Here is a 27,868-nt window from a genome sequence, read left to right as displayed (position 1 = left end):
TGGAGTGCAGTGGTGCAATCTTGGCTCACTACAAACTCCGTCTCCTGGGTTCAAGCAATTCTCCTGCCTCAGCCTCCTGAGTAGCTGGGATTACAGGTGCGCACCACCAGACCTGGCTAACTTTTGTATTTTTAGTAGAGATGGGGTTTCACCATGTTGGCCAGGCTGGTCTTGAACTGGCTGGTCTTGACCTCCTGGCCTCATGATCCGCCTGCCTCGGCCTCTGAAAGTGCTGGGATTACAGGCGTGAGCCACCATGCCTGGCCCATTCTTTGTATATTATCTTTGCCTTTATCAAGCTTTCCTGGCATGTGCAAGATGGGTCCTGCAGTTTCAAGGTTCACAGACATTATCCTCTGCAAAAAGGGGCCTTTGCTTTCTAGTTCTTTATAGTAACAAGAAAAACTTTCCCTGAAACATTTCCCCTCAGACTTTCCTTTTGTCTCATTAGTAAGAACTGAGTCATGCATCCTTTTTTAAATCAAACCCTCTCAAGGAGAAAAAGGAATACCATGATTGAGTTGAATTAGTCAATATTCATCCCTTTTGAGTCACATGTAGGAGGAATGAAGAGCTGAACAAAATAGGGGCAGGCCAGCATGGAAGGGTGGGGAAGACTCAGTGATGTGGTCAATAAAGGAGAGTTGGCTGCTCTACAGCACAATGTACAATAAAGGGGGCTTATGGGATGTTTTCACTGATATGGGTAAAAACGGTTCTTCTGAAAGATGACAAAGGTTAATTAACTTAGTCAGCCAAGTATCCTTCCTGAAATACTCAGGACTGTGTGCTTAGATAAGTGGATTCTGAATTCCATATTATTTGATTGCCCTTGTCTGTCCTTATTAGACTATGACATTGGTTTTCTGGGTAATGTTACCAGAAGTGACATTGAATTCTTGCAATTTTGTCATTGACAAAGCCGTAACATGGTGAATCAGTGTCCTTTCAATGTTTTGGTGGAGACCCGTCTCTAACAGGAACAACAGTAGCAACACTGTGTAAGACTGCATCAGGACTCAAGTTGGATTTAATGCCAAATCCACAAAAAGAAAAGAGGAAAATATAATTGAGAAATAGATATTTAGGAGTATAGACCTCATATTGAGTTGTTTTCACTGGATGGAATTATGCATGGATTATTTTCCTCTTTATGGGACAAAACATGATACTACATTTCTTTACAATTAAATTAAGGCTAAAGAATGACAAAGACATTATCGTTCATATGATGTATTTAAAAGATATTACTTGTGCTTTACCGGAATAGAGTGTAGAATGCCTTTACTTTGTTGCTTTATGTAATGCCAAGTTTTCAGGGCAAATCCTATTAAGGGGTTTTAGTTCCCATTTGATATTTGGCTTTCTTCTCTAACTGCCAGCGTGTGGAGATGCCTCAGGATTCTTTAGGCTGTGGTTGGAGTTAATTTAGAAATGCAAACTACTAAATTGAGAATATTTGTCCATTAATTCTGTCAAATATCTATCATATCTATAATCATCGACTTCCTTCTTACAATTGTCTGCTCACTTGTAATTTTCCTCCACTAGTCTGTAAGCTTCTGGTGAAACTTGTTTCTAGTGTGTCTTCAATGTCTGACATACTTACTGAGTGATAGGTGCTTGGTAAATATTTCTCCAGCTTTTGAACTCTCAGTGAGCTTTTAATCTAGGAAGAAGATAAGACATGTAAGCAAAATAATATGCTGGGTAATATGCTGTCATAAGAGATGGACAGAGATTTATTGAAATTTTGAAGACAGAAATCACATATAATATACTCATTCATATTTTGAAACAATTCCATCTAGTTGCTTAGATAGCACACTATAGTCCTCTATTCAAAAACAAACCAAATCACTTGTTAAAAGTTCACAGAATCTAAATATTGATATTTATTGTTAGTGTTTTTTCTTTAGCTTGGTCTTTGCTGTTAATACTTGTGATTGTATTATGAAAATTGTGTAGTGAGTTTTTCAGCTGTATCAGATTACTTTATTTCTTCCTTAAAATTACTGTCTTTCAGCTCTTGTATCATTTTATTTGATTCCTTAGATTTCTTGGATTGGTTTCAACTTTCTTCTGAATCTCAATCATTTTTGTTGCTATTCAGATTCTGAATTCTGTGTAATTTCAGCCATTTCATCATGATTAAGAACCATTGCTAGGGTGCTAGTACAGTCATCTGGAGGTAAGACACTCTGGCTTCTTGAGTTGCCAGAGGTTTTACATTGGTTCATCTCATCTCTGTGGGGTGATATTCCTTTAATCTTTGAAGTTGCTGTCCTCTGGATAGGATATTTTGCTTTTATATTCTTTGGTGGCTTCGAGGGTTTGACTGTGGTAAAAGTTGAGTTCAGTTGACTGGCTTCATTTCTGGATGTTATCGGGGCCCAGTGCTCAACTCTGCCCTCTGCCTTCCAGGCTGTGTGCTCTAACACTAGTACCAGGCCCACAGCTTTGTTCTCTGTTCCTCCTGAGATAAAGCACCTGCTGTGCTGAAGGGGCCAAGGTCTTCCCAGTCTGTTGGCAGCAGTGTCAGCATGCCTGCTGTCATGCCGCTGGCAGTTACGTGGTGGTGCCCATGCATGTGCATAGTGGAGGTGGTGCAGCCAGGATTGTGCATGTGCAGATGGTGGTGGGGCAGCGGGCTATGCACACTCACGCCAGTGGTGGTGGGGTGGTGGGGTCTGCACATGCACACTCCTACCAGTGTCAGTGGGGCACTAGGGCCCACACATGTGCACTCATGCTGGTGGTGGGAGGGCTGTGATGTCTACGTATGTGCTGGAAAAGCAGTGGGGGGAGGCTGCATGTGAATGCATGCTGGCTAAGCAGTGAGGGGAGGCTGCAGGTTAGTGCATGCCAGCCAAGCAGTTGGGAGAGACTGCTGGTGATTGTGCACCTGCCAAGCAGTGGGAAGAGGCTGCAGGGGGTTGCTTGTCAGTGAAGACTGCCCTGCTGAAGCTCTCTGATTGTTAGGTGGTGTGTGCTGGGACAGGAGCTGTGGTGGTGGCCACTGGGAAGAACCTCAGTTAGGCATCCGAGGCTGTGCTGCAAATGGGCTTGGCCAAGCAGGAACTCCAGGAAAGGCTGGCAGATGGGGACACTCAGATCACACTGGTTCCATCCAATGGGCAAAATAACCCTGCTGTATCCAGGTCTGGCAGTCAAAAAGGGTCAAAACCACCTAGAGGTACATTGTAAGCTTTGGAGGATGGGCATCCCTGACCATGCTCCACTGCAGTCTTTCCTATGCCAAACCCTCTGGGCTCTGCACAGGCTGGAGTCCTGTCCCTGCCACTCCTCCAAGCAGCTCTCTGTCAGATCAAATATCCATGAGGGTCATGGGGTCTCCTGTAGCTAGGATTCTGGAGGTCTATGGTGAGAATGGGCCGCTCCTCACCTACTGAACTCACCCCTTTCCCAGGAGTCGCTGGGGGCCAGGAATGAGTCTTTATGATCAGCAGCCCTGTGCAGGGTTCCTACTTTCCTCCCACTTCAGCCCTCAGTCTACATCCTCCTTCCGTTCACTCTCAGTGCCTTCCTCCTGAAGATCTGCTGAGAGTGCCTGTCTTCTTGATGGTTTGGTATCCTGGTGAAAGATGCTCTTCCTAGCTGCATCTATTCAGCCATCTTGGGTTCCTTCCCTCCATTTTTATATCACTGTAAAATAATACACGAAGCTTGTTAATTCATAAGTAAAAGAGGTTTATTTGCCTCATAGTTCTGCAGGCTGTACAAGAAGCATGCTGCCAGCATCTGCACCTGGAGGACTTGAAGCTGCTTCCACTCATGGTGGAAGGCAAAGGGGAGCCAGGGTGTGCAGAGATAAAATGGAGAGAGAGGAAGCAAGAGAGAGGGGAGGTGACTGATTCTCTTTAACAACCAGCTTTCATGGGAACTAGTTGAATGAGAACCTACTCATTACCTGAAGGCCAGCACCAAGAAATTCATGAGGGATCTACCCCATGACCTCCCATTAGGCCCCACTTACAACATTGGGGATCAAATTTCAGCATGAGATTTAGAGAATCAAATATTCAAACCCATAGCAGTGATCTCTAAAGTCTTGATTTTTATTGTCAACCTCAAAGCAGTCTGTCTCCAAAGCCTCATGGAGTCTCACCATGCACATTTGCAGCAGAGCCCTTAGTCTTGTAGAGAACCCCACACAGACCTCTCGTACCACTCCTTACTTTCCCCAACCCATGCACTTCCACTTTTTCCAATAATGCCCTGAAATTTCCATTTTCATTAGTATTCCTAAACTCAGATCATGGCCTCCTCAGCTCAGCAGGACTGCTATGCTCTTTGGGTTCTACTTCCATGTGCCACAGTTGGGAAATTGTCCTTGGCAGAGAGCCCAGGTGAACATGGGGCTTACTTTATCCATTTCCCTTATTTCAAGAATCTCACCTGTAATCCCAGCACTTTGGGAAGCCGAGGCGGGCGGATCACGCAGTCAGGAGATCGAGACCATCTTGGTTAACACGGTGAAACCCCATCTCTACTGAAAATACAAAAAATTAGCTGGGCGTGGTGGTGGGCGCCTGTAGTCTCAGAGCTACCTGGGAGGCTGAGGCAGGACAATGGCGTGAACCTGGGAGGTGGAGCTTGCAGTGAGCCAAGATTGCGCCACTGCACTCCAGCCTGGGCAACAGAGCAAGACTCCATCACCAAAAAAGAAAAAAAAAAAAAGTCTCAGTAGAGGGCTGTCTAGCTTGCTGTGCCTAGAAACAGATGATTTATTTGTGTTGTTCAATTTTATCATTGTTTACAGAGGAGAGCAATTCCAATACCAATTATCTATCAGAGCTTGAAGCAGAAGCCTTCTCTCATTATTTAAAAGTTAAAAGCAGATGACTATGCTGTAATAAGAAGACTAAGCATGTACAAATTCTGAATAATTAAAGTGAGGAGAACTCAGAGCCGGCAGAGCCTGGGTTTGGTTATCTTTATCACATTCTGTAGTGATTACTGAAGCCCTCTACACTTGCCCAGCCTAAAACAGATGCTTTGATGGGAGTTGTGATCTTTTCAGGATTTGAATGATGGCTCCTAGTTAGAAGTCAATATATCATCAAGAAATTCCAGAGGATTATAATTGATTAAAACTCATATAACATGTATCTGTTAGATATTTATTTATCTTTTGGGATGGAGTCTCGCTTTGTCGCCCAGAGTGGAGTGCAGTGGTGTAGTCTTGGCTCACTGCAACTTCTGCATCCCAGGTTCAAGTGATTCTCCTGCCTCAGCCTCGCAAGTAGCTGGAGCTACAGGCATGCATCACCATGTCCTGCTAATTTTTGTATTTTTAGTAGAGATGGGGTTTTGCTATGTTGGCCAGGCTGGTCTTGAACTCCTGACTTCAGGTGATCCGCCTGCCTCAGCCTACCAAAGTGCTGGGGTTACAAGTGTGAGCCACTGTGTCTGGCCATCTGTTAGATATTTAATGACATGTCTCTACCTACTCCATGAGAACAAACATTTTAAAGTACCTTCTAAGGGCTAGGTCATATACTAGATTCTAAAAAAAGAGAGAAGGCACAGCCCCTCAAAGACTTCGTAGTCTAAGAAGAGAAAACAGACATGTAAAAAGAATATTGTGATGTGAAAAATCTGATACGTGAGATTGGACAAGTTGGAAAATGCCTGAGGTAAGCCTTTACTAGTTAGTAGCAATTTATCACACAGTAGGTCCATGTATGTGTGATGGGCATTTCAGGCAGAGTAGAGCACCTGAGCAGAGCCAACCGAGGAGTGGAAGGAGAGCACGTGCTGTATGCTTGAAGTTGATAAGCAAAGGTAGTGGGGGAAGAGACTAGATTGGCACACAGGGTACAGCTCATGAAAAACCTAACAGAACATAATAGGGAATTCATATTTTACCCTTAAACAATGAGAAGCCATTGAAGGACTGTTGAGAAGAGAAGTGATATGATCAGATTTAGATCAACACTTTAAATTAGCAAGGTTCAATTGAGTGGAAGGGATTGAAATCAAGAGGGGTAATCATTGTGGTACACAAAGAGGGATCTTTCAACTAAGGCAGTGACCCAGAGGCAGTGGGGAGGGGTTAGATTTCAGAAATACTTTAGAAGAGAATTTTTGGGGATAATTTTATAATGGGTTTAAGTAAGAGAAGTACCTAGGATGAAACCCAGCTTTTTGGTTGGAGTAATTGGGTGAATGGCAGCAATATTTGCCAAGGTGTAGAGGAAAAAGGGGGAAGAACACATCTATAGGGGAATGATGATTCATGGATTCATTCACTCATTCATCTGTTCAACACACATTTAGTTAAGGCCCACTACGTGCCAGCACTGCTCCAGCGTAATATTAACTAAGGCGGGCAAAGTTGCTGCTGTCGTTGGGGGGAGTAAAGCATTTTTAAAAGGAATAAGAGCTTTCGATGTTGAAGATAACATAAATAAGATAAATCAGGGTACAGCAATAGAGAGAGAGAGGGAAAGAGGAGGCTGCAGGACAGGAAGATCCTCTTGGAAGAGCTTCCTTTGAGCTGAGACTTGTGTGGTTATCAGAACACAGATATGCAAATATTAGAGAAGCATCTAGAAAGTGAACTGCAAATGCAAAGTCTTCCTGGTTGGAGTGATCCAGACTTGTGAATGTAATGAAGGTCCCATGTGCTTGTGGCAGAGTGGGTGTGAGGGAGGGTGAGAAAAGATAAGGAGGGATCTTGTAGGATATGATAGGAAAGGGTTAGGGCTTGGATGTTACTTGAACTGCAGACTCTCCCTTAATATATATGCCATGGGGCTCTAATTCCCCTTTTGAAGCAGGCTTCGGTTTGGCATGAAAGATACTAAGCTTGAGGTGCTTGTCAGACACCTAAGTGGAGATGTTTACCAGACAGTCAGATGAACTTGTAGAATTTTGCAGAAATAAAAGAACTGGAAAAAATAGACTGGAGAGTTGTCAACCAACAGCATACAAGTGACAGTTAAAGCTGAGGGTGTGCATACATTTTCACAGCATGAGTGTGTAGAAGCAGAGAATCTCAAATTAGCTGCCTCATATGTACAGTGTGAAGACAGGCATTGTTTAGTGTTAAAAAGACAATGCAAGATGGCCTATCATCTTTACTTGCAACATAAGTAGCTGGACGTCTCTCTTTTATACCTGGTTTGCTCTATGCATTTAAAAGAAGTACACATCCTCTGCAGGCATTTGTGTTTGATGAAAAGTAAGGAAGAGAAGCAGGTTAAAAATGGAGTGTTACAGAACACATTGCAGACTGGCCAGACTGTACATGATAATCTGGTGTGAAAGTTAAGTAGTGCATATATTCTAAATTCTATTTTACCACTTTACTAAAACAATTAATGCCTTACTCAGACTGTAAATTGCCTGTCAAATGTACCATCAGTTGGGTAAAAAAAGAAGCTAGCTTGTATGTACTATATAGCTTCAGACAGTAGTCTTAACACATGGTGTGTATCTCAGCAGAGTATTTTCCTTAATTCTTGCAGGCTGTTGCTGAGAGTTTAGCATTGATTCCATGTAGTTCTCTTATGGTAAGACTTCAGCCAAGTTGCTTTACTTTGGTAAAGGCTTCTTTAATTTATCTTCAATGTCCCACCTCTCTGGAGCACTAATGATCTGTTTGTATCACTATATCCCTTTCCTTTCTTGTGTGTACGTGTACACACAATCATAAAAAATTTCCAAATTAGATACTTTGAATTTTGAGATAATAAACACAATTGCAGATTTTTTTTTAAAGTTCTGCTTAGTGTTATCTTTCAATGTGTTTCTGCTGATGTAGTGGGAATTTCCTCTAAGCCAAACAACAAAGCCACACTGTGGCTCCAGTAACTTGGAAAGACCTGGAAGGCAATCTGGTTTATTCATCAATCCTGATTGATTTCTTTCTTCAACTCATTCCATCTAAGGAACATGTGTCTCATCCATTAAATAGATGTAACACACCAAATTAAATCAAGCTTTCCTGTCTTAAAATTTGTCTTTAAGTCTGTGATGGTGATATTTTAGGTTTTCATGTATTCTCTTGAAGACTGAAAGTCAAGGAAATGTAAACAGAAAGCAGGATGTCAACATATAAGCACATTTAATAAAGGAGGATGCATATCAAAGGTGATGATTTCAAATAGTATTATAGACTAGACAGATTCTCCCATCTTAAAAAGTAGGATCAATAATACATAAGCACTCTGCCATGAGGGGTGGTGGATTCTGACTGGTTACAAGTACAGCATCTCTAGGGTCCCCTGGTTGATATCCACGGCATCTTCCTGCAAGAAGCATGTTGTATTCAGCAGGTTGAGGGAGTGGTCTGGGGGACGTCCTGAACTTTCCACTGGGAGCTCTGTTATTGATTCTGGCATTTAGGCAAATTCCAGTGGCATCTCAGGTCCCCAAGTCTGAGAACAGGATGCTGGTAGGGACTCTAACTGCCTTTGGCTATGACACACCCTTTGGCAGACACTCTCAGCAGTTGTCAGTTTCAGTTTCAGTGTGGAAATAGATGATTTATTGTCCCTTGAAAATTGGTGGTGGTGGAGGGGGTGCAGTGGCATTGAAGGGGACCCTGAAAAACAACTCTCTGAGGCTTTAAGAACATGGACTGGGCTTGAAGGTGAGAAAGCGTGCCTTGAGCTTGCTTCTAAAAAAAAAAAATATTTCATTTCAGAATAATGGCTTTTTAGGGGAATAGAAGACATAGAGAAATAAATGAAATATGGAAGTATTATGGGAAAAATACACAGACCAAAATTGTTTTGTGCATAGTATGTGCTCAATGTTTATTTGTAATACGAGGACTTGAAAATGGGTGGGAATGGCCTGTATGAGAGAGACTGTTTTTATCCTCTGAAATTTGTACATTATCTGATAGAGTTCAATGCAGCTAAAAGTTTGTCCACATAGAAATGCCTTCTTTTAGTTGTGAATTACATGGCATTGTACATAGTGAGGACCCCATCTGTAAAATCAACTGGAAGAAAGTTCAGGAAAGAAATATAATTGATTTTTTTACTGTCTTGAATGATAGAAGCAGCCTGTGGAAAGGAAACATTGGATCAGTGGATATTGGTTACTTGGGGTTTGCAAATGAGTTTCATGAATTATAGAAATCCATCTCAGAAATTTAACCCTAGATAAACAGTCTTAACAAGGAAGAACCAGTTCTTTTTGTCTTTGAACCATATTACTCAGCTGGGGGTTGGGGGGGTGGGTCAGCGAGAAATGTCAAATGACTAACTGCTATGTTGTGGACTAGATCCAGATGATCTTAATATCATTAAAATCCAGAGCTATAGAACTTTAAGAAAAGAAATTATAGTCCATCAATTATTATTTTATATCTTATAGCTTCTTGGATTCATTACGGGTAAGAGAAGAAATTTAGGATTGTGAAGAGAAACAAAAGGAGATACTCCACACTCCACACTCCACTTCCCACTTTCCCAGGATGTTTCTGGACTTCCTTGTGAGACTGATGAAGCACTGAGTCCATAAAATAGGAACCAGGCTTAGTGATGTCCTTTTAGAGGTTTCAACATGAATGTAGTGTGAATCTAGTATGAATTCATGAATCCTAGAATTTTATGAATCGTGAATGTTGTATGAAAAACAATTAAGAGGCAGAGAGAGCATTAAAAATACACAAGAATGCAAGAGTTTCCCACCTCTTTTTCTTTCCAGACCCTTCAATCTGCTATTGGAATTGGGCTTGTGGACTGGAGAGTTCCACAACTGGAGGCTTCTAGGTCTTGTGTGATGAGATTTTTCTAACTTGGTTTAGACTTCTTGCAAAAGTTACCATCTTCTCTCTGCACTTGACAGAACAGATGGAAGTGGATGGATGCATATCTACAAGAATCAAAGTATAGATGGAGAGTGGAGGAAATAGGATCTTCATGTTATCCTCCACTACCAAAATTGATAGAGTCAAGACAATAGGACCATTTATCGCATTTTAATGGAGGGGCTACAAAAATGTTGCTCCCTTTGAAGTGAGGTTGAAAAAAATTCTGCCTGGGGTCCAACCATTTCATCTTTGACTCTGCCACTTTGAAAGTCCTAAGCATAGGCTTTGGATGCTATTTCTGTGGATGTAAATAATTTTGTGTCCAGGTTCTCAGGCAGGCTGTGTCTTTAATTCTTAAGGTGAGTCTTTCTTGGATGTTGGTTCAGAGGAGGATGTTGGCAACCCAACATGGATGTAAATGGAAGGTTCATGCGTTTTCTTTAGTAGGGAGCTGGATGGGTGTTTGGGAAAACCTGGTCTTTGTGATATTATCCTCACCAGAGAAGGGGCTTAGATTCTGAGCTAAACTATGCCATGCTAGCTTCAAAGAACTGCAAAAATGTCCTAGAATATTGGTGACTCCACTGTGTGGTTACCGTCAGGACAAGCCAGAACAGCACCCATTGAGAAGCTGGCTCTCCCAAGTGTGATGCTTGGGAAGCACCCTGCAGCCCCAGTGTGTGGCCTTCCTGAGCTTTGTGAGGCCTGACACCGTCACAGCCCTTTGCCACCACATCTGGGCTGTGATGGTGTCAGGCCTCACTCAAAAAGCTTGCCTAGGCCAGGGGATACTTGAATAGGAGACTTTCAATGAATTTTTTAGAAAAAGATGATTTTGTTGAGGGCAGATTGTTCTTTATACAACCAGTAGTCTATTGGGGAAGGCAACAGAGGACAGTCAATACATCCCTATCATTCCTGCTACTGCACAGTTTTATTTATGAGACTTTGGGTCATATGAGGCTTGGCCAAGAAGACATCTGATGGGTGGAGTGATACTCACCTTAACCACACCTCTGGTATGCTGAGACACCTCAAGGAGAATGTGTGTGTGGAGAAGGCAGGCAGGGATGCCACACCCTGAGCCTGCTTTCCTCCTTGCTGTGAGAACCTAAGGAAGAGCTTCTAGAAATCATTCCTGTTTTCCCAGAGGTCTGCCACTGCCTATCTTGGGATATATTCAGGAGGGAGAGGAATGACGCAGAAGAATGTTGTTCTGGGGAGTTAAAGCCTTTTTTTTTTTTTCTCGGCAGATATTTATCTGAAAATAGTTGAAGTAGTTCAGATTTCATGGGGCTTTGAACACATTGGCATATGTGATTTGGGCAATAAAGTGTTGGTTGTTTTGATGAGGATCCCATAAACAGCTCCGTAAATGAGATATGTTTTCAAAGGGTATCTCCTCTCTCTCTCCTCTCTCTCCTCTCTGTCTTCTCTCTCTTTCTTTTGATTCTTTTTTCAGACTTTTGATTCTCTTTTCAGACATGAGTTGAGATAATTTGACAGATGAGTTCTCTTTTTGCTTTCTATCTCCTGGACAATCAAATTTGGCTAAGAAGTAACATTTGTAAGGCACTCATTATATACTGGACACGTCCCTAGGCACTTTACAAGCAATATGTTTTTATCCATTTTATGAGGTGAGTGCTGCAATTTTCTCCCTTTGACAAATGAGGAAATCGATACTCAGAAGTTCAGAGCTGCTCATGATCACTCAGTTAATAAGAGATTGTATTTGTAAGAATAAACTAGGTTATGCTGTAGTAATCAAAACCCACCAATAACCCTCAAAGCTCACCTACAACCCTCAAATTATATGGCACGATGCAACAAGTTTATTGTTACTTACGTTACACACCTAGACAATTACTCCAAGGCCCAGAATAAGGGAGGCTTTACTACCTTGAAACATCACAACCTGGGCACATAGCCCCATGGATGCCATAGCAGGGAAGAGAGTGCTGGAAGTCTCACTAGCGGTCATATTCTGGGAATGACACGGATCACTTCCGCTCACAGCTTATTGGCTGAAACTAGCCGCATGGCCCCAGTGGCAAGCTGGTAAGCTGGTACTCCTCCCTCCCCTTCATGAGGAGGCAAACCAAAATGGCAGACTAATAGAAATTCCTACGTCTGAGACAGAATTTGAGCTTTTAACCACTACATGATACTGCCCTTCAGAAAAATGCGTTCATGCCTGACTAGAGATACAAAATAGCTGTGTGGGGCTTCATAATTCACTTTCTCCCGTCCCATTTTAATGTCACCACACCTGCTGCTGGATCCCAAGGGGGCATAGTTAGTACCTCCTTCCAAGGGTCCTTCTGGCCCCCACCTAGCTCTTGTGCTGCACAAGACCAATACTCAGTGCTCTGTGGCCCGTGTTTAACCTTTGGGATTCATGTAATCAGCACCCACACAGCTAGGAATCACTGAGTCACAGGCTGAGTTGCTGCTTGCATCTTCTGTGCCTGGAAATGAGATCTGTGGGGGCAGAGTAGCTCTGCCTCCTACACCCCTGGCAGGTTCCCATGGCTCTGTGCAGTCCTGCTGCAGAGTCGTATGGGATATATCTCTGACATCTCAGAGGAGCACTTAACAAATGTCACCATCTGTAGATCACAGCATACTGTAGTCTTAGACCTGGAAGTCCATGAACATCTTGGCAGGAATCTTCATCGTGTTTCTGGAGAAGGAGTTGGGGAATGTGTTCATTAACCTGTCCCTCTATAATTCATTGATTTATGGGTTCATTTACGTTTTCAACTTACCCTCCAGTTAAGATGCAGTTTCAGTCAGTCTGTAGGTGAATGGTGAGAGCAACTAAGGGAAATCCAAAGGCAGAAGCCACTTGCAAACACTCCTGAGAGACATAAAAGTCTCTTTCTTCCAAGAGAAAGATAAAAAAAGTCAGCATGCTTATGGGAGAAAAAAGTCTACACTAAGCAAACTACTTTACCCTGAAAACTGAAAGAAAAAATATACTTCTGGAAATTACTTTCTATAGAAAGCAATATAATCAAAAAAGAAAAAAAAAAACACTTTGTTTCTCAGTCTTTTCATTTTAACCTGTTCTTTCCTCTTCTTGGATTTTACTTTTGGTTTCATAGAGTCCAATCATTCTTAATTCCTCTGAGTAGAGCAAAGTCAATAAAGAATAAAAAGGAATTTGAAAAGAAATAGAATAACTGCAAAGAAGCAGAAGTTGTAATATTAGAAATGATGGGCCAGGCGCAGTGGCTCACACCTCTAATCCCAGCACTTTGGGAGGCTGAGGCGGGTGGATCATGAGGTCAGGAGATCGAGACTATCCTGGCTAACAGGGTGAAACCCCGTCTTTACTAAAAATCCAAAAAAATTAGCTGGGCGTGGTGGCGAGTGCCTGTAGTCCCAGCTACTCGGGAGGCTGAGGCAGGAGAATGGTGTGAACCTGGGAGATGGAGTTTGCAGTGAGCCCAGATTGTGCCACTGCACTCCAGCCTGGGTGGCAGAGTGAGACTGTCTCAAAAAAAAAAAAAAAAAAAAGGAATGATGTTTGTCTTGGAGATGGTAAAGAGTGGAATTCATACTGTAAAAAATGTAATCAATGATATGAAGCAAATTTAAGAAACTCCCAGACTGCAGAGAGAAAGGTTAAAAATCGACAAGACAAAAAGGAAAATGATCAATATGCAGGGGAGAAAACAAAGACCCAATAAAAGAACTATGGCCATTTTTAAATAGAAGGAAATAAACGATTCTTTCATTAACCACGGTGGATGTAAAAATCACACAAAAAGATTTGCATAGATATTCCTGAGTCAGAGATTAAATGATTAAGTGTATATATTATTCTTCCATTATGTTATGATTTAAATAATGTTAATGAAAATCCTAATAGTGTGGATCAAGGTGTTTCTAACATTTATCTGGAAGGAGAAATGGTAAAGTAGCCAAGGAAAATTTTTAGAGCTATTATGGTAGATTATAATCAAAACAGCATGGTGGTGGTAGAAAAAGTGATAGGCAGAGAAATGCGCAGAGATGTCCCTGCGTTATTTAACGATTCTTTCTGCTCTAATTTTGAATGCCAAATGTAATCATAAACTCATTCTTCTTTGTATACTAAAGTCTATTTTTGGGATAAGTGGTTAAGTATTTGAAGTAAAGTTGGCATCGTTTCTCAAAGCATACACCACAATATAAAGACCAAAAGGACTAAATAGTCCAATGCATAAAAAGAAACCAAAATAAAACATAGATGGATAGATCTCTGATCTTGAGTTTGGATTAGTTTGCCTGTGTATGATGAGATGGGGAAAATTATATTCACCACAATTCCACTTCTACTTATGAATGGAACTCATTTGTTAGAAAAAGTTCCAGTAACTAGAACGAGAGGCAACTAAGGGGCCTGAGTGTAATAAACTCTCCCTGTTGGAGACAAGGAGAAGAGTTTGCTTGATACTCCAATAAGGAAGGGAGGAAGAAGCCCAAACGAGAAACAAAAGGAAGGAAAGCAAAGGAGTATGAAGACATGTATGTGGAGGGTAGGTGGAAGAAGTGAGAGGAAGAGCAAGATATTGAACTATCACCAAGTACCACATTGGAGTTTGGGCTGGATTTCACCAGTCTCCATAGAGCAGAAGCTGCCTCTCAAGTATCTGGGTTACATGCATGTAAAAGCAGTGGAAAAAATCTCAAAGAAGAGCAATTGGTGGGTTTTCTAACATAAGAATTAAAAATTGTTTACATCAAGGCTCTGCAAACTATGACCCACAGCCCAAATCCAGCCACACCCATTAGTTTTTATATAATCTATCCTTGCTTCCCAGCTACAATGGCAGCACTGAGTAGTTGTGATAGAGAACATATGGCCCACAAAGTCTAAAATATTTACTATCTGGCCCTTTATGGAGAAACTCTGCTAATTCATCTTTCCACGAAAAGCATTATAAAATAATTAAAAGGCAAACAGCAAACTCAGAAACAAAACAAAACACTTGAGACAAATATAGCAAGGGGAAGAATGATATCCTTAAGTATCAAAAAGGTCCTTCCAAATTTATTGAAAAAACTCTGAGTTGGAAATAGGCAGAGGGTATGAATAGACATTTCACTGGAGAAAGCACAAAGGTATCAATGTATGAACATATAGAAGTTTAGCCTCACTAGTTAGCAAAGAACAGCAAAATAAACCAGAATAATGTAACAGTGTTTGGAGTCAGGGTGTCTTGATTTGAACAGCGTCATATACTTTTGGTGGGGACTGTTCATGTAAAACAATTTGTCAATACACATTAGAACCTTAAAAGGAACAAAAGGTTATACCTTTTGATCTAGAAATAGCACTTCTAAGAAGCTATTGAAAAACTATTTAGAGATACAAATATGTAAAGGTGAGAATATTCTCTGAAATGATACCTCTAGGTTCACCCCTTATTAGCTGAAGTGACTGTGTAAGTTACCAAACCTTGCTAAGCCTCACTTTCCTCATTTTGTAAAATGGGAATTAAAACTTCACCCAGTCATAGGAGTGTTATGTAGATTCAACATGTTGACATGTGCAAATTTTTAGGAAGAAGATCTTTGGCAAATAGTAGTAAGGTATCAAGAACTATCAACTATTTTACAAAAGTGAAATAATAGGGAAATAGTGAAATAAATTCCTCTTGTCTAATTTCAGGTTAGTGCCCATGCCATTTTACAGAGGCGAAACCAAGGCCTAGAGAAAGTGCTGCAGATGGTTGAGCAGAACCAGACCCTGAACCAAGCTCATGGCAGTGGCCCTAAAGAGCTTACAACAGTAAGTCCTCTGTCTCCCCTCTCTTTTTCCTACCTCTGGTGGTTGTGGGAGAATTCAGAGAATACCTCATTAGAAAGAATTAAGTTCCTGTTCTAGGGACATAGGCACCAAAGAGTCATCTCTACTTCCAGTGACAAGGTTTAGGGGACAAGGAAAAACAACAGAAGGGAAGACCTGCTGAAAGCCTGGCCCAGAGATTTGGGTTTCTGTCTCCCAAGCCAAGAAACCAGTTACCAGATGGGAATGACATTCCATCATCCCACCCTTGGGTCAAATTTGAGACCCAGGAGCCTACAGGCAATTGTCTTTGGGACATGCTTCCCTGATTAAACCATCATGGCATCCTTCTGTTCCTGTAAGTGTGGAGAGAAGGAATGTGTTATGGGGACTTGGTGAATGAATCTTTTTATAGCATGACATTGGATGTGAGAATTTGAATTCCTGAAGACTAACAACATTTTAGTAAACACATATCTTCAATCAAGAGCCTGCTAAATGCCACCCATGTGACATGGATGAAACAGTCTCAAGGAACTGCAAAGAGCTGCACTGTGTGTAGGTAGAGGGTAGGAACAGTTTGTATCACTGCTGAGGACAGAATAAAAGCAAGTGGGTGGCCAGGTACAGTGGCTCACGCCTGTAATCCCTGCACTTTGGGAGACCAAGGTGGGTGGATCACCTGAGGTCAGGAGTTTGAGACCAGCCTGGCCAACATGATGAAACCCAATCTTGTCTCTACTAAAAATACAAAAAATTAGCTGGCCGTGGTGGCGCACGCCTGTAATCCCAGCTACTCAAGAGGCTTAGGCCAGAGAATTGCTTTAACCCGGGAGGTGGAGGTTGCAGTGAGCTGAGATCACGCCACTGCACCCCAGCCTGGGTGACAAGAGTGAAACTGCGTCTGAAAAAAAAAAAATGCAAATGGGCTTGAGGGGTCAGAAGGCAAGGTGGGCCAATAGGAGCTGTAGAACCTGTATGATCCACTGTCGATTTTTTTTTTTTTTTTTTTTTTTTGGTGACAAGAGTCTGGCTCTGTCACCCAGGCTAGAGTACAGTAGCGCCATCTTGGCTCACTAAGACCTCCGCCTCCTGGGTTCAAGCAATTTTCCTGCCTCAGCCTTCTGAGTAGCTAGGATTACAGGTGCCCACCACTACACCAGGTAACTTTTGTATTTTTAGTAGAGATAGAGTTTCGCCATGTTGGCCAGGCTGGTCTTGAACTCCTGACATCTGGTGATCCGCCTGCCTTAGCCTCCCAAAGTGCTGGGATTACAGGCGTGAGCCACTGCGCCCAGCCTCACTGTTTATTTTTAAAACATAATAGTTCCTGCCATTTTGGGAACTGTTTAGGGTCTCTTTTAAAGGCAGAGGGCTAGATCCTTCATCCCAGTGAAGGATCAGGACCAATATGGGTAATATACCTTAATCTTATATAGACGAGAAGGAATGAAACAAGGAAGTTAATATTTATTGATTGTCTGTAATGTGCTAGTCACTTTTCAATCATTTTCTCATTACATCTTCCAAGCCACACAATGAATGTACTAGTATTATCTCCTCTTTGCAAAGGAGCCAGATGGGGCTCAAGAAGGCTAAGGGGTCCCACAACCAGGGAGAGGTAGAGATGGGAAATGGACCACAGGGCTTTGAACTCTTAAGTTATGCTGAGAACAAGGACCACTCCCTCATATGCTCATCAGTATGATTATGTTATAAAATTGAATATTTTCTTAAGAGGAAAAATTAAGCAAGAAAGCATCTTCCTGCTTATAGTTTACCTGCCAAGCACCAAGTGCCTTTCCATAATTCTGACTTACAGGGTGCTTGTATGGCCTTCCAGGCAAAGAGCCTGGAGTTTTGTATATCCTTATGCCCACCTCCGCTGAGGGTTTCCTATGAGTTTCACAGATGGGGTCATGATCACCTTCAGTCTCTATTGACTGCCAAAATTAGCATCATATCAGGATGACTGCCTGTCCTCTGTCCACAGGTAGGTGGAGAAGATGTCTTGACATCAGGAGTTCATGGAGGTGGTCAAACTTGCCTGTTTGATGTCCATGGTCCTGACTTTCTCGAAGAGCTCTGGGCTTTGTGGTTTCTTTTACAGGTTGTGACTTGTTGAAGCTGCGTTTTGCCAACAAATGCGAGCCATGAGGTCTCTTGTGCAGCACAGCTGTTACCCTGTCTATGTACTCTACAGCCGGGCCCCTTAACCTGGTGTTGACCTCAGTAGCAAGCCACTGTTAAAAACAATGGAGGCAGGCAGTGAGGAGGCAGCGAGGAGCCAGATTCACTAATGCTGATTGTCCCTGGCATAGGAATATCCTGTAAGTGGCTTCAGAGAATTAGCTAGACTGGGAAATTCTCAAAGCCCTCATAGCCATCTTGTTTTATAATTCATGTGTACAGGCAATTATCCATGCATATGCTTGTGGGTGACCAGTGGGAATTAAGCCGGGGTTATCCAGACTGAAATTTATCCTTCTATATTAGTTTCAAATAGATGCTGTAACAGACGAACACAAAGTTAATGGCCTAAAACAACCTGAATGTATTATCTTACAGTTCTGGAAGTCAGAACTGAAATGGGTCTCAGTGAGCTGAAATCAAGATATTGGCAGGGCTGTGTTTCTTTCTGGATTCCCTGGGAAGAATTCATTTCCTTGCCTTTTCAACTTCTAGAGGCTGCCTGCGTTCCTTAGCTGCTGGCCGCTTCTCCATCTTCAAAGCCAACAATGGTGGGCCAAGTCCTTCTCACACTACCATCTCCCGGGCTTCTAAAGCCGGCAATATTAGAACATGGATCAACTAGCATGCTCTTTTATCTCTACCCCAAGTATTAAGAAAAAAGGAAGAAAAATATACATCCTTTGATGGACCAATATTTACCCAGTCTGGTGCAGCTGCTGCAGTCCTCTGTTAGTAACTCTAAGTCCTAAAGTTCTTTTTCTGCCAGGAACTACACATTTGGCTACAAAAAGGCAAGTTACTTAACTGCAAACCACAGTTTATTCATCTTTATAATGGGCATAACCCCTCTGGTCCTGCTCTCTGTGACCATTGGAATAGTAAATGAGATAATGAAAAAGAGCCTTAAAAAGCATGTTGTTTAATCAAGCATTTTCTGTGACCTCACTAAGATAGTCAGAAGAGAGGTCTGTGTCTGCTCTCACATGCTATGCAACACTCCCAATACACGCCACTTATTTTATTTTATTATTTTATTTATTTTTTTTTTTTTTGAGATGGAGTCTCGCTCTGTTGCCCAGGCTGGAGTGCAGTGGTGCGATCTCAGTTCACTGCAAGCTCCGCCTTCCAGGTTCACGCCATTCTTCTGCCTCAGCCTTCCGAGTAGCTGGAACTACAGGCGCCCGCTGCCACGCCCAGCTAATTTTTTGTATTTTTAGTAGAGATGGGGTTTCACCATGTTAGCCAGGATGGTCTCAATCTCCTGACCTCATGACCCGCCCACCTCCACCTCCCAAAGTGCTGGGATTACAGGCGTGAGCCACCGTGCCTGGCCACACCCCACTTATTTCTTACCAAACTTATGGGTTTGCTCTGTTAGATTTCTTTTTTTACTATACATATTTGATTACATATTTAATTTATAGCAATGCTTCATAATAAGGAGGCTATCAATTGCCACTCAATGAATATTTAATGAATAAAAAATGAACAAAGGAAAGCAAAAAGAAGAGAAGGGAGGAAGTAGAATGTGGAAAGTTGTACACTCTCTCTTCATTGCTCCGGCAGAGGAAGCTCCATTTCCATTCTCCTTGGGAGATTTCTTGAACTTTATCTCCAATCTGGACCCTTCCTATTAGAAAGAAGGGGACAGTCTTGAGGGAACCATGTGTACCACCAGAGGTAGGTCATGGGGGCCAGAGGGCCACCCCCAATGCCCAGCCCCACTTGGTACAGAGGAAAACACATACCCCTGTAGCCTTTGTTAAAAAAAAAAAAAAAAGCCATGGTTTCTGGGAATTTGTCATCAATAAGGCACTAAGTTATTTCAGGCTCACTTACCAAATGCCTCTCCATTCAGTAGTAACTAGCAAGTGCATAGTAGGTCCAGAAAATAACATTTGGCGTTTTGATGAAGGAATGAGTGCAGGAATGATGTGTTGCTAGACAGCCCAAAGAAACACCAAAAAAACACCAAAGCAAATTTAAATAGTATAGCACGATCATTTTTTGATGATGGATGGCCTCAGTACTTTAGGCCATTCAGCAGTGTTACCCTGGGATTTTGCTCTAACCCTGTTCTCCTGGCCTTGCTACCAGGGCTCATGGGGGTAAATCTGGTCAGTCTCCAAAGGAAGGAGCTGATCATGCAGATTAGGCACGTCGTGGGACCTGCCTGCTGGCCAGAGCCACTCGGCTTCTGAAACCTTCTTGAATCAGGAAACCAGCGCTCAGCACCCTCTGCAACTGCCCTTCTGGGCTCCCTTCCATTGCTCCTCCCGGCCTCTCCCTGGAACTGGGCAGCGCTGCTCCTGGCCAGGAAAAAGGAACCTCCTCTGAGTCAGGGCTGAGTGAGTAGCAGTTGCTTCACCCCCAGCCCCCAGGGCTTGGAGAGAGACCTGCTTTGTCCGCATGAAACTGCAGGCTTGGGCCAGCGCAATAGTTTGATGTGAATAAGCAAAAAGAAAAACAACCAAAAAAAAAAACACACACACACACACACCCCAACCAAAAAGCCCCCCACGTTTCTTCAGATTAGATTTAATTGAAAACAACCATCCACCCCAACCACTTTTCATATGTTGCGCAGCTTCTCCAGTCGTGGAGTCTAGGGTCTGAGTCTGAGTCAGAGAAGGGAGCAGAGGTTGCCCCCCACCAAATCCAGAAGTGGGGGGCTGCAGTGCAAGAGCTTGGGACTATAAGTCTGTAAAACGCTGTGGGCCCCTGCACAGCCAGCCCCGTCAGTCTCCCTGCATCCTCCACTGAAACGAAAGGAAATAGAGAGCTGGGCCAAGCAGAGGTATAGGGGAGCCAGGAAGCCAAGGAGGCCAGCGGCTCTCCTGCCTCAGCAGACACCCGCAGGCTGAGCGAGAGAGCTTCCCTTCCAAACACTGCAAAGAGTCTCCGAGGAGGAAAAGGATCTTGCAGAAGAGCCAGGAAGCCAGGATTGAAACTGTTGCCGGCATTGGCAGGGCCCGGGCTGGGACTGTCTGCTCTCCTGTCCTCTGGCTCAGTGGGAATCCCATCGCCTCTCTGACATCATGGATGAAAATCAGCCCTGGCTTTCATGTGTTGGGACCGCCCCACCCAGCTCAGTCCGGCCAGCTGGACCCTCCCAAAACGGGTTCTCTTTTGTCAGCTGCCTTTTATAGAACTATAAAACTAAAAGTTCAAGTACGAAGCCCTTACATCAGTCATCAAAAAGGCAGACTTCGCCTCCCAGACTCTTTCTGCCTCTTTCCCTGCATTGTGGCTGCCTCCTCTCTGGCAGAGCTGCTAGGCTGCTGGCTTCCATCTCTCAGCCTCGTAAAGATCCTATAACCCCAAATGGGGCATTAACCTGCCTAGGAGGGGGTTCTGGATCTGTGCTTTGGAATTAGGGGAAAGGGAAGAGAAGGGGGGAGCTTATGCTGTAACTATGTGGGGGAAAGGAAAGATACCTCTGTAATAAAGTGAAATGGCATAGAGTTGGAAACGGGAAAAGAGACAACACAGGACCACAGTCAGTGAGGCAGAGTGAGACTTCCGCCAAATAACTGTGACCTTTGAAATTTCAAACTGCCTCTCTAGGCATTTGAATCTTTTGGCCAAAGCATAAGTGAGTAGGGTGGTGGAACACCAGATGATCCTATGCTCAGCAGAGTTTAAAAGGGAGGGAGTATTAAACATGTTGGAGCTTGAGAAGAGTGGAATTCTCACCTCCTCAGCTAAAGACCTGGGCCATAGTCGGCACTAGATTAATCGTGGCTGCAAAAAGAAGTGAATGGCTGACCTCAGTCAGTTTCAATGCCTTAACAAAAAATTGGACTAAGATTATTGATAAAGGTCTTAGTGATTCTTGGATCAATGAGATGACTTCTACGGTTTAGGAAGCTCCATGTACACTCTAAACACATAAGAAAAGTCAAAGCCAAATAGAACTCACCTAGCTGTCCAAAATGGTGGCTGGGTCAGCAGTGCTGCACCTATGGGATCATTGTGTTCCCTGGCCTTACCTTTGAAGCACGTGGTCTAGCTGCAGCTTAAAGGATTAATGTGAAGTGCAAGGAAATGTGTGTAAGTTAAACCATTCTTTGCTCAAATTAGATCAGTTATCTTGACCTGATAGACTTTTTTTAAAAGGTATAATACACAAGAACTTTCTTCTCTTGGCTTGAGATACGAATGTGCATGTTGAGCAGCAACATTCCTGTGGGTCTCTCAGATTCTATCAGGCTGTTATATAACTGGCATTATAAGATTAGAAGGGATCTTAAAGATAAGACTTGGGTCAAAGTCTTATTTATGAATGAGGTTGAGGGAGGTTAAATGACTTACGCATTGTATATGCTTACATTTATTCATCCAATCAAAGATGATTATTCCTATTGCTCCTTTTGTTGCTATTTAGCACCTGTGCACACCAGGCATTATTCTGTGCGTTGGGAGTCAGTGCTGAACAAAGGGGGTAGGAGACAATAGTTTTTGTGAACCTTATAATTGGAGAAACTAACATTAAGCAGATGAACAAGTGTGAAAATAATACCTTTTTGGAAAATGATGAAAACAGTGAAGGAGGTGGCAGTACATTAGGCGTGATGGCCAGGGAAGGCTTTTCTAAGCAGGTGGCCTCCAAGATGAGCTCTCTGTGATGAGAGAGAGCCAGCCATGAGAAGCTCCGAGACAGAATATTCCAGGCAAAGGGATGACAAGTGCACAGGCCTTGAGGCTGGGACAACCTAGGTACAGGTTGAGCATCTCTTATCTGAATTGCTTGGGACCAGAAGTGTTTTGGATCTCAGATTGTTTTCAGATTTTTGGGATATTTGCATACATATGAGATCTTGGAAATGAGACCCAAACCTATACACAAAATATATTTATGTTTTATATACACCTAGCCTGAAGGTAATTTTGTAAAATATTTTAAAATGTTGTGCATAAAACAAATTTTGCATTAAGTACTTAGGTGTGGAAGTTTCCACTTGTGGCCTCATGTCAATGCTCAAAAAGTTTTGGATGTTGATGCATTTTATACTTTGGAAAGATGAGGGCTGCCCAATCTGTAGTTTTTTGAGGCAGAGACAGACAAGTGGAGCTGCAGTATAGTGAGTAGAGGGAACGGGGAGAAGAGCAGTGTAAGTTCTTCTGCCCTACCACCACACACTTTCTGCAGATAAGGCCCGCAGATGTCTATTCATCCTGGAATTAATGTATCCTTTCTGAGCCCACTGATCCCCTTTTGTAATACCATTCATCTTACCCTACAAGCTCTTGCAGAAAGCATCCTGAGAAAAAGGGTGTTGCCTACCGAAGAAACCATCAAGATGCATCCCATTACGTATTACATTGCAGTTGACCCTCTAAAGTCCAAGCCTACAGAAACGTCTCTGGTCACTCAGACCTTGTTATGGGTTTAATTGTGTCCCCCACAAGAGATATGTTAAAGTCCTAACCCCTAACACCTCAGAATGTAACCTTATTTGGAAATAGAGTCTCTACAGATGGCTGTGGTCTGAATGTCTGTGTTCCTTTAAAATTCATGCATTGAGACCCGATAGCCAATGTGATCATATTAGGAGACAGTCTTTTAGGAGGTGACTAGGTTAGGAAGGTGGAGCCCTTATGAATGAAATTCAAGCTCTTATAAAAGGAACCCAGTGGAACTCATTTTCCCTTTCCACCGTGGGGGAATACAATTAGAAGGTGCCCTCTATGAGGAAGAGGGCCCTCACCAGGCACCAAACCTGCCTGAGCCTTGATCTTAAAATTCCCGTCCTCTAGAACTGTAAGAAATAAGCTTCTATGGTTTATATGCCATTCTGTTTATAGTATTTTTATTCTAGCAGCTAGCATGGACTAAGACACAAATTTAACCAAGTTAAGATGAGGTCATGAGGGTGTGCCTAATCTAATATGACCAGTGTCCTTATAAAAAGTTTAGACACAGACATGTCCAAGGAGAACTGTGTGAAGAGACACAGGTAAAACACCCTATGAAAACTGGGGCAATGCTGCCACAACCCAAGCAACATCCAGGGCCATCAGAAGCTGGAAGAGGCAAGGAAGTTTCCCTTATAGGTTTTATGTATTTATTTATTTTTTTGAAACAGTCTCATTTTCCACCCAGGCTAGAGTGCAGTGGCACGATCTTGGCTCACTGCAACCTCTGTCTCCCGGGTTCAAGTGATTCTTATGCCTCAGCCTCCCAAGTAGCTGGGATTACAGACGTGCACCACCACACCCAACTAATTTTTGTATTTGTAGTAGAGATGGCGTTTCACCATGTTGGCCAGGCTGGTCTCAAACTCCTGACCTCAGGTGATCGGCCCTCCTCAGCCTCCCAAAGTGCTGGGATTACAGGCATGAGCCACTGCCCCTGGACCCCTGTAGGTTTTTGAGGGAGTACAGTGCTGCTGACACCTGGATTGCAGAATTTTGGCCTCCAGAGCTGCAAGACATTAAATGTCTGTTGTCCTAAGCCACAGAGACTTTGGTATTCTGTTAGAACAGCCCTAGGAAACAGAGACTTTTATCATCTTCTAGCTCTCTCTATCCCCTAATCTAGTAATCCGCCTGTATTAGTCAGTTTTCACACTGCTGATAAAGACATACCGGAGACTGAGCAATTTACAAAAGAAAGATGCTTAATTGGATTTACAGTCCCATGAGGCTGGGGAAGCCTCACAATCATGGTGGAAGGCAAGGAGGTGCAAGTCCCGTCTTACATGGATGGTAGCAGGCAGAGAGAGAATGAGGAAGATGCAAATGCGGAAACCGCTGATAAAACCATCAGATCTTGTGAGACTTATTCACTACCACGAGAACAGTATGGGGGCAATGGCCCCCATGATTCAATTATATCCCGTCGGGCCCCTCCCATAACACGTGGGAATTATGGGAGTATAATTCAAGATGAGATTTGGGTGGGTACACAGAGCCAAACCATATCACCCCTCTCCCCATCCTCTGCTCCCTCAGAATCCTTTCACTGTGCCCTATAGCTCAGAGTTGCTCGTCATCAAAATGACCCATATCCTCACCTGTTGCTAAGAATGTTCTCTTCAAATGCCTGCTGCAGCTAAAACCAGTCATCCCTGGAGGTCTTGGTTTCCCTTCCAGCCTTCTGAAGCTATGGCTTTTCTTTTTCCTTTATGGACACAGGGCCTAGGAGGTGATGATGTGTCATGCTTGCTTCACATCCCATCCTCCAGACCATTTCTCCATCTGCTACCCCATGCCCAACCCCAGCTCCTTTGAAGCTCACAGTATTAGACTCCATGCCATAACTACCCCCCTGCTTTGGTGAGTTAACCTGGACCTTCCCCTTAGCTACAAAAGACTTTGTACCTGGCTCACTTTCACCATAAGCACCCCACCTGTCATCATCCACTGTTGTTTCAATAATCACATAGGTCTTTCACTCTTCAGGCCTCTCAGTCCCTTGTCTGTTCTCTTCCAAGGACCTTATCCTCTGTGCTTCCATAGCCACTCCTTCTGAGGTCCTACCCAGCCATTCAGTGACTGTTCTTTCTCCCAAATCTCATTCTTAAGGATCTCCATCTCCAACAAAAACCAACTATCTTCCAGAGGATTCTCTCTACTACGCTGACCTCAGTGATTCATTGACCCTGCCAAGACCTTTAAGCCATTGTCCCTTCCCTTTGGCACTGTTCCCTCAACTCCTTCATGTCCTCATTGCCATCTTTCTTTTGTTATAATCCCTGCCTTGCATAAACTCTCAGCTTCCATCTCTTCCCCCTGCCTACAGAGTTGAAAATCTACCATACATCACCCTGACTTTTCACCTCCTCTGCTCCTGCAAAGTACTTGGATCCGGCTGGAGAAAAACAGAAAGTGGGGCTGTCTGGTCACATGTTGATTTTTTACTGCAAACCTCACTAGGGCCCCAGCACTGCCTGGCAGTCCTACTGCATTTGCCTGGTTGATTCACAATCCTGTTCTCCAGGGCTACTGTGTCACAGGCCCTCCTGACATTCACTTCCTTACTCTCAGTTGATGACCTCACCTTCAATTCACTGAGAAAACAGAAGCAGGCAGAAGAGAACATGCTCATCCACCTACAAATGAGTCACCCACTTCCTCCTTGGGTACCCACATATTCTGCTTTTCCTGCAGACTGCACCTGCTCCCGTCAGAGGCCTACTCCATTGCTGGTGGGCCAGATCTACCCTGAATTGCCTGCTAAAGGACTTTGCTCCAGCCATGATCTCTTCTCTCTTCTGTACCATCTTTTCCCTCTCATGTCTCATTCTCATCAGCCTGCAAACACACTGGGATCTCTCCCATTCTAGATAACCTCCCCCTTTCCTCATAGCTTCTTCCCACTACCACTTCATTCTCTTTTTGCCCTGTAACAAAACTCCTTGAAATCATCTATAACTTCTGCCTCCCCCTCTTCACCTTCACCTTATGAGCTCTTCTTGACCCTGTCCTAAAAGGCTTTTGTTACCATTGTTTTTCTCTTGTCTCTGCCCTTGGCCAGATTTAAGGACCAAGTCTGAGTCCTTATCTGGAGCTTGCAGCAGCGCTGGGAATGGCAATCTTTGTTCACTTGGCTTCTTGGATGCTACCCTCTTCTGGTTTTCCCATTACCTTGATAGAATCTCTTTCTCAATTTCTTATGTTTTGTTTCCCCTCTTTTTTCCCCATCCTCTAATAGTTGCTCACACCAGGGCTTAGCTCTTGGCCCTCTTCTCCCTAATACTTATACTCCCTAGCGGAATTCATCAGCAGGATCATGGCTTTACATACCCATCTATATATTGATGACTCACACATTTTTATCTTCAGAACCAGTCTCTCCCCTGAATTCCAGACTCATATATCCAAATGCCTACCAGGCATCTCCACCCTGACATCTAACAGATATGTTAAATATAACATGTCCAAAATGGAAATCTTGATTTTTCTCTTCACTCTTCTCCTAAAATACTCTCCTCCCACAGGTTTCCTTGTCTCAGTAAAGGGTGTCAACATTCTCCTGGGAGCTGTTCAGGTATCAAGTAGAGGAGATATCCTTGGCTTCTCTCTTTTCTTCGTATTGTACAGACAAGTCTATTAAGTATGTCTACAATGCATGTTAAGGGAAGGAACTGATCAATGCTATGAAGCAGGGTGTGGGGATAGAATGTATCAGAAGGGAGTGAAAAATGGAAGTATTATTTGTTAATCATGGTCAAGGATAGACTCTTTGAGAAAGTGACATTAAAGCAAAGACCTTCCTGAATTGTAGGAAAGCACATGCTTTAGCAGGATCTAGGGATGGGCATTCCAGCAGAGAGAACCACAGTGTGCAGGTCATGAGGCAGTCAAAAATACATCACGTCTGAAGAAAGCAAGGCTAGAGTGCCCGAAGCCGATTGAGGTGTGCATTAGCTCCGGCTGCCATAACAAAATACCATAGAGTACGTGGCTTAAACAACAGACGTTTGTTTCCTCATAGTTCTGGAGTCTGGGAAGTCTCACATCAATCGAATCTGGCCAATTTGGTTGCTAGTGAGGGCTTTTTTCCAGGCTTCCCTATGGCCGTCTTCTTGCTGTGTCTCACATGGCATTTTATGGCGTGTGCAAGAAAAGACAGAGATCTCTCTCTTCCTCTTTTTTAAGGCCCCCAGTCCTATTGGATTAGGGTCCATTCAACTTTTATTATCTCCTAAAGACCCTGTCTCCACATATAGTCACATTGGGTGTTAGGGCTTCTATGTATGAATTTTGGGGGGACACACATTTAGGTTCATAACAAGGAGTTACAAAGGTAGACAGAGGCCAGATTATGAAAGATCTTGGGCTGCAAAAGCCTGATGTTTGTATTTTATTCTAATTTTTTTTTCTTTTTCTTTTTCTTTTTTTTTTTTAGGCAGAGTCTTGCTCTGTCACCAGGCTGGAGTGCAGTGGTGTGATCTCGGCTCACTGCAACCTCCACCTCCCGGTTCAAGCAATTCTCCTGCCCCAGCCTCCCGAGTAGCTGGGACTACAGGTGCACGCCACCATGCCTAGCTAATTGTTTGTATTTTTAGTAGAGATGGGGTTTCACTGTGTTGACCTGGATGGTCTCGATCTCTTGACCTCATGATCCACCTACCTCGGCCTCCCTAAGT

This window comes from Pongo abelii, chromosome 19 (genome assembly GCF_028885655.2).
Source record: "Pongo abelii isolate AG06213 chromosome 19, NHGRI_mPonAbe1-v2.0_pri, whole genome shotgun sequence".
Lineage (NCBI taxonomy): Eukaryota > Metazoa > Chordata > Mammalia > Primates > Hominidae > Pongo > Pongo abelii.
The sequence above is the reverse complement of the archived record's forward strand: the minus strand, read 5'-3'. Positions refer to the sequence as shown.